This window comes from Anolis carolinensis, chromosome 1 (assembly GCF_035594765.1).
Source record: "Anolis carolinensis isolate JA03-04 chromosome 1, rAnoCar3.1.pri, whole genome shotgun sequence".
Taxonomy (NCBI): domain Eukaryota; kingdom Metazoa; phylum Chordata; class Lepidosauria; order Squamata; family Dactyloidae; genus Anolis; species Anolis carolinensis.
This window is the reverse complement of record NC_085841.1, coordinates 128,511,485-128,525,146: the sequence shown is the minus strand read 5'-3', so window position 1 is coordinate 128,525,146 and position 13,662 is coordinate 128,511,485. Positions and strand designations below refer to the sequence as shown.

Sequence of the window (13,662 nt, the reverse complement as noted above, 5' to 3'; positions counted from 1 at the left end):
CCATGACAGAAAAGTTCCCAAAGATCATTGGGCACAATACACATTAGGTACTCTTACTGGTGTCCAATTATACATCTTCATAATGCCATAGTGCATTTCCTAGTACCTCTGCTACATAGCTAGGTATACTAATGTTACATAATCTACCATAAGGTTTCATTTTGTCTCATCAGCTCTGATACAGTCAGTTATCAAGATCTTTAGGAATTCAAGGTAGGAACTATACAAATGATTATTTCCAAATGAGTAATGTTTTTTCCCTGTGATGCAATCAATGGACTCTCACAGAATTGCATCATGTCATCCGTAATGTGTAATGTTTACATGGAACCCTTGGATGATGATGACAATGACGACGACAATGATGATGATGATAATTTTTATTGATTAGCCCTTAGGCCATATCACAATACCAAGCCAAATAACAAGGCTTGATAAGACTTGATTACACTCCATATAGTAAGTTAAATAAAACACTTATAACAATACAGTAAATCAATATGATAAAACTGAATATATCTATATATATAAATGAGTGATGGCATCACGGTGACCCACAAAACAACAAAACTACAGGCCCCCCCAACCTCGAAATTTGACAACACAACCCATCATCCATGCCTCTAGGTTGATACAACAAAAAGAAAAGAAAAATAAAGTCCTAATTAGAAGGAGAGCAATAATTGTTTTTATCCAAATGCTGCCAGTTTAGAGGGCTAATCTCTGCCCACTTCATCTCCTAGCAACCAACTCAGCCAAGGGACAGCCAGGGTTCAGTTAGGGGACAGGCAGATTTAGGCCTCACTTAGGTCTCTTCCACAGATTATCTAATTTGCACTGGATTATATGGCAGTGTAGAATCAAGGCCCTTCCACACAGCTATATAACCCATTTATAATCTTATATGATCTGCTTTGCACTAGATTATCTTGACTCCACACTACCATATAATCCACTTCAGTGTGCATTTTATACAGCTGTGAAGAAGGGGCCTCATATAATCCAGTTCTAAGCAGATAATATAAGATTATCAATATACAGTAGAATCTCACTTATCCAACATAAACAGGCCGGCAGGATAAGTGAATATGTTGGATAGTAAGAAGGGATTCAGGAAAAGCCGATTAAACATCAAATTAGGTAATTGTTATACAAATTAAGCACCAAAACGTCATATTATACAACAAATTTGACAGAAAAAGTAGTTCCATGCGCAGTAATGCTATGTAGTAATTACAGTAGAGTCTCACTTATCCAACACTTGCTTATCCAACGTTCTGGATTATCCAACACATTTTTGTAGTCAATGTTTTCAATATATCGTGATATTTTGGTGCTAAATTCATAAATACAGTAATTACTACATAGCATTACTGCGTATTGAACTACTTTTTCTGCCAAATTTGTTGTCTAACATGATGTTTTGGTGTTTCATTTGTAAAATCATAACCTAATTTGATATTTAATAGGCTTTTCCTTAACGCCTCCTTATTATCCAACATATTCGGTTATCCAACGTTCTGGATTATCCAACACATTTTTGTAGTCAATGTTTTCAATATATTGTGATATTTTGGTGCTAAATTCATAAATACAGTAATTACTACATAGCATTAGTGCGTATTGAACTACTTTTTCTGCCAATTTGTTGTCTAACATGATGTTTTGGTGCTTCATTTGTAAAATCATAACCTAATTTGATGTTTAATAGGCTTTTCCTTAATGCCTCCTTATTATCCAACATATTTGCTTATCCAACATTCTGCCGGCCTGTTTATGTTGGATAAGCGAGACTCTCCTGTACTGTATTTACAAATTTACCACTAAAATATCACAATGAATTTAAAACACTGACTACAAAAACATTGATTACGAAAAGGCAGACTGCGTTGGATAATCCAGAACATTGTATAAGTGAATGTTGGATAAGTGAGATTCTACTTTAATATGAAATAATTACTGGGATAGAATAATGCAGAACAATATAATCTCTAAAACCAGGACAGTAAATAAAGACCAACAGTCTGAAAGCAGGGAAATTGGAAATTCCACAAAGGAAACAATCAGGGCCAGCTAACACCTCCCAAGAAAGGATTCCTCCAGAAAGGAAGCTCAGAAGGGAGTGAAGCACTGTGTATTACCAAAGTCATTATTATTACCATTATTATTATTATTATTATTATTATTATTATTATTGTGTTGTGTTGCTAGAACTGTTTTATCTCCTTGTTTTTAACATGTGATGTATGTATTGATTGTATAACTGCTTTTCATGTTTGATTTTACAATGTGTAATTGTGAGCCGCCCCGAGTCCCCTTGGGGAGATGGGGCGGGATATAAGAATAAATTTATTATTATTATTATTATTATTATTATTATTATTATTATTGTTGTTGTTGTTGTTGTTGCAGGCAACCATGAAAATGAATACAATCTGGCTCCAAGTATTCAAAAACACTAAAATTAGAATATATAAAAATTAATGTGGTATAATAAAACAGAACAATACAATCTCTAAAATCAGAACACTAATTAAAGAACAACCCTCTGAAAACAGGGGAATTCCACACAGGAAACAATCAGGGCCAGCTAACACCTCCCAACAAAAAAATCACTCAGGGAGGAAACAGCCAGGCTTTAAAGCTGCAAGGCCATTACATCCTAATCATTTTTCTTAATTGCAGCATTCATACTTGCCTCCAACAGGCAAAAAAAAAAACCAGTCAGAAATATTGTATATTCACAACCTTTAGGAAATAATATCCCCTGATGGCGCAGCGTGTTAAAGCACTGAGCTGCTGAATTTCTGAACCGAAAGGCCACAGGTTTGAATTGGGGGAGCGGAGAGAGCCCTCACTGTTAGCCCAGCTTCTGCCAACCCAGAAGTTCAAAAACATGCAAATGTGAGTGCATCAATAGGTACTGCTCCGGCGGGAAGGTAACACCGCTCCATGCAATCATCCCACATGACCTTGGAGGAGTCTATGGAAAACGCCGGCTCTTCGGCTTAGAAATGGAGATGAGCACCAACCCCCTGAGTCAGACATGACTGGACTTAATGTCAGGGGAAAACGTTTACCCTTTACCTTAACTACCACCAATTCCTCAATACTTTATTTTCCATACCACCAGACTTCGCCACAGCAACGCGTGGCTGGGCACAGCTAGTACATCATATTTCCCTATCACCCCTACAATTTACTCCACACTGGAACCCTTGGACAAATCTTTTGTTAGCTTGCCAATGCCCAGGCATATTATTGATAACACTCTTATCTTTCTTTTTGAACTAATTTGGATAAAACCACAGTATTTCCTACTTCCATTGAAGATTCAAAGGGCAATGTATAGTGCTCAGAATAATAGGTGGCTATGTTTCTTCAAATAACGTTGCTAGAAAGGATACAGGATGCAAGGTCAAAAAAGCAGCTGCACTCCCTGTGAGTTTAATGATACTAATAGGAAGAAGATGAAAACATCCACTTATAGGACATCAACATGTTTGACATTTAAAATAGAACAGTGACACCAAGATGAAGATCCATAAAATAACAGGTTTAATAGAGATATTGTTTTGGAGAGGACAGACTATCTTTTTTTTTACCCAAGATTTTTTTTTTAAATATATGTTTCTACATTCAATGACGATAACAAACCCGAAGCCTTAAACTCTTGAACACCAGTAATAATACAAGCCATCCCCAAATTATGAACAAGATAGATTCTGTTGATTTGTTCTTAAGTTGAATTTGTATGTATGTCAGAGCAGGTACATTTTTAAGTGCAACTCCAGCCAATATTTTTCCCATTTTTAAAATTATTATTGTAAACACAAGTAGAGTGATACAAATCTCAATAACAATTCCGCAAGGTTAAATAGAGCAAACAAATATGATACTCAAATTACATTTGCTCTCAATTTGATATGTCTTATTTTCTTAACCTTACCAATTCCACACTTACTTTCCACTTATGTCCAACAGTTTTTCCCCTCCCTCCCCCTTCGCCACCCACCTTCCAGGAACAGTTGTGTCCTCGATTCGATTATTATTTTAATTGATCAATTGTGAAAAGAGGTGATTCAATTTTTTATATAATTCCAGACAAATGATATAGTATATACATTGTATATATATTTGGCTGGAGCTTTAGATACCATAGAGAAGGGTTAACACCCCTGTGGTGTTTGTCTTGCTGAATTGCCCTTGTTCAGAAGATTTCACCTCACTTCCTGTTCCTGTGACAATTGGATTTTGAAGATTTTGGGTTGTTACGGAAACAGGGATTGGAGATAAAGCTTCAGTGGAGTCACCTTTTTCCCATGACAACTCTATCAGGAGTGAATTTCCTTTCCTAGGGGTAAGTTTCTCTCCTGTTGTCTCACCCCTATTCTTAACTATGAGTTATTTGTATGTCAGAAGTTTGTAACTCGGGAATGCCTGTAATCCTTTCCCCTGCTCCTACCCATAAATGAGGCTATAGGTGAAAGCAACTAAAAATTGTCTCACCTGTAAGTTAACTTCACTTGTTCATATAAGCAGAGATCCTCAACAAAACTTTAGCGTCTTCTGGTTAAATAATTCCTTCCATCCTGGACTTGCTACTCTCCAAATGTCAAACTGTCTTCCTCCCCCTTTGAATTCTAATTCTTATCCTGTTATAACCCATTGTTCTTTGTCTCTATTTCTCACCTATACCCTCTTCTCATCTCTTTTCATCTGTCTGCTGACATTTCACAGTCTATGAATAATTTGTACAACTGTCAGGTTGAAGGCGACAATCTTGAAATCTGGCTTCCTCCAACAGAGACATTTGCAAGTTTTATTCAGGGATACTCATTACCATCAGTTTTGCCTACCAAAGCAGCCTTTGTTTTCCATTTACGGACTCAGTTTTGATCACCAATATTGATGACTGGATTGATATAGGTTTTTAAGTTGTTTAGGATTCATAATGCATCCAGAATGCATACTATACCTCATGAAATAAAAAAAGAGTTGGAAGAATATTTATTCCTCCAAATTAGGGGTCTGAAAAGAATAATAAATCAGAACAAAAGAAGTTGCTCTTGAGTTCCCATGATGTAAGACAGTTTACTGAAAAGTTCTTTTGACGTTCATCCCGATTCCCCTGCCCACCACTCATTCAAATCTGCATTTTCTGGATAGAATAAATCTTGTTAACTACTTCATTCTAACAGGCCAGTTCCATCACTGCAAATTTATATTGGGATGGCTATACATTATTAACAAGCTATGAAAAGTCACTGGCTAAATGTCATGGCAGCTGAGATATAGAAGCACCTTGGGATTCATATTGCAAACAGTTTAGTTTTAATCATCTTAGATCACGAGGTGCCTTGACATTTGAGGGACAACTTTTTCCTTTTTAACTTCAACTAGAGTCAGACCTCTATTATCTCAGCCATAATTTTCAACCATGGCAGTGATAGAATGTTTTACCTCCTAAATTAAAAATGTGAAAAATTGATCTATCATAGACCTTATCATTTGTTTAATCAATGTTCACAAGCAGGGTTGGGGAATATAAGAAAAAAGACTGAGCAAGGTCAGCTGATAGTTCTAGTCACATTCGGCTCAATTTGTACCATTATTGCATGAATGCCACTGGTCAAACTGTACTAAAGAGAGAAAAACATCTCAAATTATTTTGGAGGGGAAGGAGGAAGAAGGAAAATTGTATACCGCAATCCCATCCTACAAACACTTTTATTATATCACCAAAGTATAAATTCACAGTGTTAAATTAATGCACAATTATAATAATCTTCTACTTACAAGAAGCATTTTTTAGTACAGAGGAAAAGGCAAAACTGGTAGAAATTCCATATGCCAGTCTGTCTACTCAAAGAGATAACATTAGTCATAGGCAAAATAAAAGAAACAAGCACTTTTGTTAGCAAAATAAAAAGGAGGCATTGTTCTAGAATATAAAAGCACGATAGATGTTTGAAATTCTAGTTCTATCAAACATGTTTCTGACAAGCTGAAGGCTGTTTCATACTCTCAAAAGTAGCATGAAGTCTTTCAAGTTTGGGATTTTCTTTCAATTCTTTTCATTTCTTTCAAACGTTGCCTGTTTAATTTTTGTGACTACTTTTTATTCTCTTGTTATCCTCTGGTTCCACCCACAGACTAATTGTCAATTTCCATTTAATGTAGAAATCAAATAGTAACCTCCAAGATAAAGAAATAGTCATGATGTTCAAAGCTTTCAGTATTGCAATGAACCTTATAGACTCTTTTTCATCTTAAGCAAGGAATTGGAATTCATTGCCTGTTGCTCTCATTCCATAATATCTATAACGTTGTACTTAAACATATTTAAAAAGGACTATATTCATGGATGTTTTATATGCCTAAGTTTTTCCATTATAAATAAAGGGAGGGGCAGAGGGAGAGGATTTCATTTGTAATTTTACTGCTCTTGTGGGCGAAACGTCAGGAGAGAATACTTCTGGAACATGGCCACACAGCCTGAAAGACATACAACAACCCTGTGATCCCGGCCATGAAAGCCTTCGACAACACACTGCTCTTGTTTGTTTCCAGAAGAAGGTCCATGACATGGCAAGTCTCTGCCCAAAGTATTTAATCAAATGTTACTCTTATTAAATGTACAATTTCCTTAAAATTGTCCTTTGGACTACCAGAGGAGATGAAATATAATTCTCAAAGTACAACCCTGGAATGTAGCCAAAGATATGACACGTTATGTAAGGTTGACATTTGGAAAATGTAAACCTTAGCTTTTGCTGGCAGCCTTTACCTTGCCAGCTAAATAAACCCAGTGGAAAGATGTTAAGACCTTGCTGATGATTTGACAAAAGATTTTGCAAGCTACTTTCCTTAGGAATGTAATATACCTTTTTTTAATTTCAGCAGTTCCATGCTAGGTCCCAACATCTTTAATCATGTGTTAGATTGACTCCAATTTAAGGCTTTTGCATTAGTTTCAGAATGTAAAATTGTCTACATAGAATTTCAATGTGATTGCAGCAGACTTAGGATGGAGGATCAAGAGAAAACCACAATGTTGGATTTTGGGGAGACATTGATGTGAGGGAATTAGACAAAATGTGATGAGTGACGTTGGTGGACCAGAATTCTTCATATGACCATAATGGCCTGCTGCTGTTTTTATAATTACAGGACACATTGTGCACAAAGTCCACACATAGTTTGTGCAGAAAACAGCATTTTCTGCAAATATGGTTGGCATCTTGTTAGTCAGTCTTAAACTACACTTATGATCTTGTAACCATTTTCCATTCACATTTGTGATCATAGTGCCATTGACTCAATCATGAAGGCTGCCAAACCTCACCATGTAATCCAGCCTGCACACAAACAAATGGATTTCTATGACAATGGCAAGTGGTGTACTGAAGAATGACACATCCAGTCCCCTTTCATTAGTAAGTGTCATCAGATGATGATGGAATCCCATAGGGATTCTGGCTCCTTTTTGGTACATTGCAGCTCAGTGGTGGGAAAAGTCTCCCTTGGGATCCTCTGACAATTCAGTGGTTGATTTAACAGTTTTGTGTCTGGCTATCTGAGCTAATTACCCTGAATCTTAGCTTCCCATATGTCATGGGAAGCTAAGCAGGGTAGACCATAATTAGAATTTAGAAGGAAGACCACCAGTAACTAACAAGTGCTTTAGGCTACATTTCGGAGGAAGGGACTACAAAACCAATTCTGAATATTCCTTGCCTGAGAAAACTCTATGAAATTCATGGGCAACTTGAAGACACACACACACACAGAGACATAGCCAGAGACTTCCTCAATCCCACCTTCCATTCTTCATCAGGCACAGAATGGTGGTAGAGGGTTTGCAGAGGCTCAGTTGAAGTCTGAGTGGAATGGGAATACCAACCTCTGCATCATTTTTTTTAAAAAAAAAATACACAGATTTAAGAATGGTCTATATATGCCACTAACAAGTTGCCAGCCAAACCCTGCTGTCTCATTTGGCTAACTAAACTCAGTAGGAGGGGTAATTGTAGGAATACAAACCTGTCAAGCTGTGTTGTGCAACCATAGAAGCTTTCCTTGTGGTCTTTTCTATCATTAATCACATTATTATTGTTTTTATACATTTCTCTTCTCCCCACATTCTATACATAATATAAATGTTTATTGTTTTTATATATCTCTTTTTATGTGCCTATTATATGACCTTTGGTTTATGATAGCACTAAATTAGGTTTCAAGTATCACTTTGCTTCTTTAAACAAATAAAAACAGATAGAAATATTGTCTCTATTCAATGTAAAATAAATATTTCTATGAATGGTTTCATTTGTCCATAGATGTCATGGCTGGGATTATTGTGAAAGCCTTCCTTAATAAATAAACACTTTGCACAAAAAAATGAGATTAACACACAATGGTGAATAGTGTATTTTCCCCCAGGTTTTAGGGAAGAAAATTGCCTTGAGAGCATTTTCTCTCATTGTTATTTGTTCCCCTCCTTCATGTCTGCAAAGCCAGGAAACTGAAATCCCATGATTATTCTTCAAAGAACCAACTTTTCAGGGGTGTTAAACATTCAAAGAACTCCCAGCTCCTTCCATTGGAATTTTTCAGAAGGCTTTTGCATTCAGAGAGTGAACAATCTATTACTGATTTTCAATGTCTGTCTCTCTTTCTTTCCACCCTTCCCACTTCTAAACAACCTTTACTACTACACATTGCCCCTTGAATTAACCTATGTATTTTCACTTACTCTCTCACATGTGTTTCAATGGGTCTAGGATGGACTAATCAAGATAGTTCAGGTCATTTTATTGAGAACTATGCAATTTTCAGATTGCAATCTGATACTTCAAGCCAGAGGAGTAGGGTAGGGAAGAATATCTTGGCTCCTTCCTTCTTTCCCAGGAAAAGGAAAGAAGAATGTTGGATAATACATTTAAAAGAAACAAGTTTTTTTCATGTAATCATATTTACTAAATTCCACTGAGTCCTACACTTAAAATTCGGTAACCCACTGTGTTTATCACATTGGGTTGGGTTTATGTGTCCGGTAGAGCATTCTTTCTGTATTTTAAGCATGGGGCCAGAATACTTTTCAAACCTTTCAAGAGGTGGTGTGGAAGTGGATTTTTGGGGAATGATACAGATGAATGGCCAATTCAGTAATGTGATGGCATTCACTGCTCTCAGGATTAAAACGAGACATTTCCCCAATTTGTGAGAGGGGAAATTGTGGGAGGAGCCAAGATACCCCTGCTAGGGAAAGTTAGGGAAAGTTTATTATGCCATGCCTCTGTGCAGTCCTGGGAGTTATAGTTTCCCAAGCTCCATACACTTCTCCGGGTGCATCTACACTGTGGAATAAATGCAATTGGACCTTACTTTAAATATCATAGCTCTATATTTTGCAGTCCTGGGAGTTATAGTTTCCCAAGGCCCATACTCTTCTCTGTGGGGCAGCCAAGAGAGAAGGAGAGTACATTACCACTTTATCTTCCTTCCTCCCTCCCTCCCTCCCTCCTTCTTTGCTTCCTTCCCTGGTGGGGCAGCAGAGAGAGAGGCTAGACCAGTGGTTCTCAACTGGTGGGTCCCCAGGTGTTTTGATGTACACCTCCCAGAAATTCCAGCCAGTTTACCAGCTCTTAGGATTTCTGGGAGTTGAAGACAAAACACCTGGGGACCCACAGGTTGAGAACCACTTGGCTAGACTGAAAGCTCAAGGAATTGAGGACACAAAGGAGCTGACATTTCAAAAAGAGGGGGGTTTTTCATTCATTTTTCTGAACCATTTTAATCTCCTGGCTTTGGTGAAAAAGTTGCTATATTGGAGTTTTTTAGCTGCTTCTGTTTTGTTTTTAATTTTTGGACAAAAGACAAACGTTTCACTGAAGCTCACAGTTAGGGTAATGATCCTAAAAGTTTCTCCTCTTTCACTCTGATGGATGTTGTAGCTTAAATTCTATATTATACCCAGCTAGAGTAGACTTATTCAAACAATGAGATTTATCTATGTGTTGACACACAATTTGAAAAGTTAACTGAATTAGGCCTACTGTAATTAGAAGTAACCGAAAAGGTTCTGGCAATAGTTTGTCTAGGGTGGTGTGGAACGGGTAGCATGGAATGAGTAGATGTAGCTTTTATGGGTATCTTCCCCATAGTTTTTATATGTTACTAACAAAGAGAGAGAGATTGAAGGGGAGAATAACTTTTACTTTAGCCTATCAATTTAGGCCAAATGGGTCTGTTTAATTTTTAAAATTAATTCTTTTTTAAAAAACCAAATTTTTGCCATTATTTTAACTATCATATAGCAATCAGCATTACATTAAAATGACACCCTAATAAATTGTTTCACCCCTCAGGTGTTATGATCTTTAGTCTCTTATTTTATAGGGTGTTTAAGAATCATTTTTAGCTTTAAAAGTCACTTTATCATTTTCCCCCTCACTTTCTAGCTATATTATCCTTGAAGGAAAATGTTCCCCCTGTACTTTAGTCTTTTAAGAAATAAATTAATTCTAAAAGCCATCTGCTAATCTATTAGCACATAAATTAAGCAACTGTTTTATGTCTGGAATTTGAAAACCTCCATAGAAGAATTTCCCAGTATTCACCAAAGAATACAAGTCCTTCACCCATTTTAAACATAGCGAAATGATAAGGAAAGTTATGACCTCATCAGATGACTGCTAGGCTCTATTTCCTTAGGAAACAGAGCCCCACGGGAGTCTCACAGAGGCCATCACATGATGTAAGGGCACTTCTGATGGGACTCTATGGGGTTCCATTTCCTAAGCGCATAGAAACGGAGCCTAACACTCGACTTCCGTGTGCGTGGTCATGGCAGAGAGACAGGCACTTTAGGGCTCTAACCGATAGTGCCAGCTCCAGGAGGTGATCGGGCAGAGCAAGAGCTCCCTTCCCTTAGCCGGTTGAGGCTGGAGAACAACAAAACTGGGAGGGTCAGCCGGCGGCCTAAAAGGGGTCTTTTCCTCAAGAAGGGATCATGAAAGGGCTCGGCAACTGACTCTCAAGGTACGGCGGATCGCCTGAAGCTCGCAGACATTGGGCTGCAAATCTCTGACCGCACACATTTTTAATACACGAAGAAAGGGCAGGAGGAGGAGAGAAGACACCCAGAACTGTAAGTCTATGGAGTGGAAGGAACAAAGGGTATCAGAAGGAGGCAAGGGGGTCTCCCAAATAAAAAGAAACCTCTAAGGAGCAGAGGAAAAGGGGGAAACCCCAAAGGAATGGAATGGAAGAAGACGGCGTAGCTAATTAACTGAGCCAAAGTGGATATTCAAAATTAAAGGATTTAAAGGAAAGTAAGAACTTTTGAGAATATATTGAGAATACACAGGGAACAAAACCGGGAAAGGGGAGAGAACGACAGATAATTAATTATTATTAGTAATTATTAGTAAGCAGCCATCTTGATACTGCAGATAAGGAATACTGAAATAATATTATCTGTATTATCTAACCTTGAAGAAAGTTGTTGTGTCTACAAGGGCTGCGAGACAGAAGGAGGAGGTCGCAGTGTGGGTGGAGAACAGGCGGAGAGGAGGAGGAGGGTCAAGCAGGAGAGAGTGCGGGAGATCTCTTCTCATGAGAAGAATGGGAAGGGAAACAGGAAGAAGGGCAAATTGAAGGGCAAAAGTAAGGACCTAAAACGGGAGATTACAAACAACGCGAGAGGTGAAAGGAAAAGAGAAGAGCAAATAGTGCGAGAATAGCCAGGAGAATTGGAAAAACACATAGATATAAAAACAAGGAAGTAAAGAACGCAACAAGGAAAGAGTGGAGAATTGGAAAAGAGGCAGGAAAAAACTAAAGGATACTAAATGGAAGAATAAGAAGAAAGAATAAGAAGAATAAGAAGGCACTATTGGAAGATTGGAATAGGGATATTATGAAATATATATGGGAGAATAAGAAGCCGAGAATACACTTTAAACATATGATAGAATGGAAAGAAAGAGGAGGGTTAGCAACATCAAACTTAAAAATATATTTTGAGGCCAGTGCATTGGTATAGGTTAGAGACTGGGCAAAATTAGAAAAAACAAAAATTCTAAATTTAGAAGGAGAAGAATTAAGAGCTGGTTGGCACTCATATCTCTGGTATGAGGGAATAAAGAAAGAATTTTTTATAAGGTTGGCCATACATAAAATTATACAAATTATAGTGTATATAATATATATAGTAAAATAGATATGCTAGCTTGCAGTATGATATCTGTTCTATCTCTGTCTTCTTCTTTATACCTATATCTATACATTTTTTTTCTATATTATTATTGTATTATAAAATAAATCTTAATAAAGAGTATTTTTTTTAAAAAAAACAAACGGAGCCTAACAGCCATCATCAGAAAGTGGGAGAAAGCAGGGGGAAAGTGAGGAAAGACATAATTTGTCAATGTAAGATTTGTGTAAGGTGAATGTTTAAATGTAATTTGTGCTATGCCTAGGATTGCAACCTGATTGCATCATCTGAAGTGTATGGATGTTGAAAGAGTTAATCAGTGATGAACTGTGGTGACCCTGAGTGTGTCTGGAAAGGAAGGAGGATCCAGAAATAAGAGTGAGTTCCTCTCTCTTGCATCATGTTCAGATCAGATCAGTTCAGTTCAGTTTGTGGTGGTGTTGTTATCAGTTGTCATCGTCTTCCTAGTCTATCTGCACTGTATTTACTGCTCTACTCAGTAAAGCTGTGTATCTTGCTTTTACTGACGTCTTCCAGTGTTAGTTCTTCTGTGCTCCAGAGCTTCCATGCTCCAAAAGCTTCGTCACAACGCTGACATAGTAAGTATGTGAGGTGGCTGGCCATTCCAGAAGATGAGGAAAGATGGGAGAAATGGGTTAAGATAGTTCCCTCCACTTTCCGCTGCTTTCCACTTCTCCCCCCCTCACCCCGTCTGATTAAGTCCTTAAACACTGTGTGCATAGCATTCTACATGTATAGTCATGTAGAATCCAAAATGAAAACTTGGATTCAGTGATAACATTGTGTATTGTATACATTTGCCTACAAAATAATTCAGAATTTGAGCTAATTGCTGAATATTTTAAACTTTGGATTCAAGACTGTAAACCATTTTTTAAAGTTTGTCTTCTAAGTCCAAAAATCAAATTTGTCTAAGTCAGATCTGCCGACATCCGTGGGGTTATGCTACTTCCATTTGCTTTCCATAAGTTGTTGACCAGATAACGAATCAAATAGAAAGCTTATCAAAAGAATTTTCAATGTGAGATCGACATAGTTCATGTGTATTTGAAATAACTCATCTAGCATTAAAAGGAGTAGTCATGACATCTTTTCCTGCAAGGCATATTGAGTACCTTAAAGAGCAAAAGTACCACTCAGTTCTCTTTCAGAATATTGTAAGTTGCATTGCTTCAGTGGGTGAGAGAATAAGGTATGTATAAAATGCATGTGCTTGGCAGAATCCAACCCCAATTTATTGCAGCCTGATTTTCTTTCTAAGTAAGAGTTAACTTGATTGAGTCCACTGGATTTTATTCATCATTGTGGATTCTATGGGCCCTTCTACACTGCTATATAATCCACATTATCAAATCAGATAATCCACATTATCTGCTTTAAACTGGATTATATGAGTCTACACTGCCATATAATCCAGT

At 37.3% G+C, this 13,662-nt stretch overlaps 1 protein-coding gene across 1 annotated transcript in view; it reads right to left on the bottom strand.

Moving 5' to 3' along the window:
* eys (eyes shut homolog) overlaps positions 1 to 13,662 on the bottom strand; it is an 804,562-nt gene that overhangs the window by 497,502 nt on the left and 293,398 nt on the right. The gene's annotated exons all lie outside the window — the stretch shown is intronic.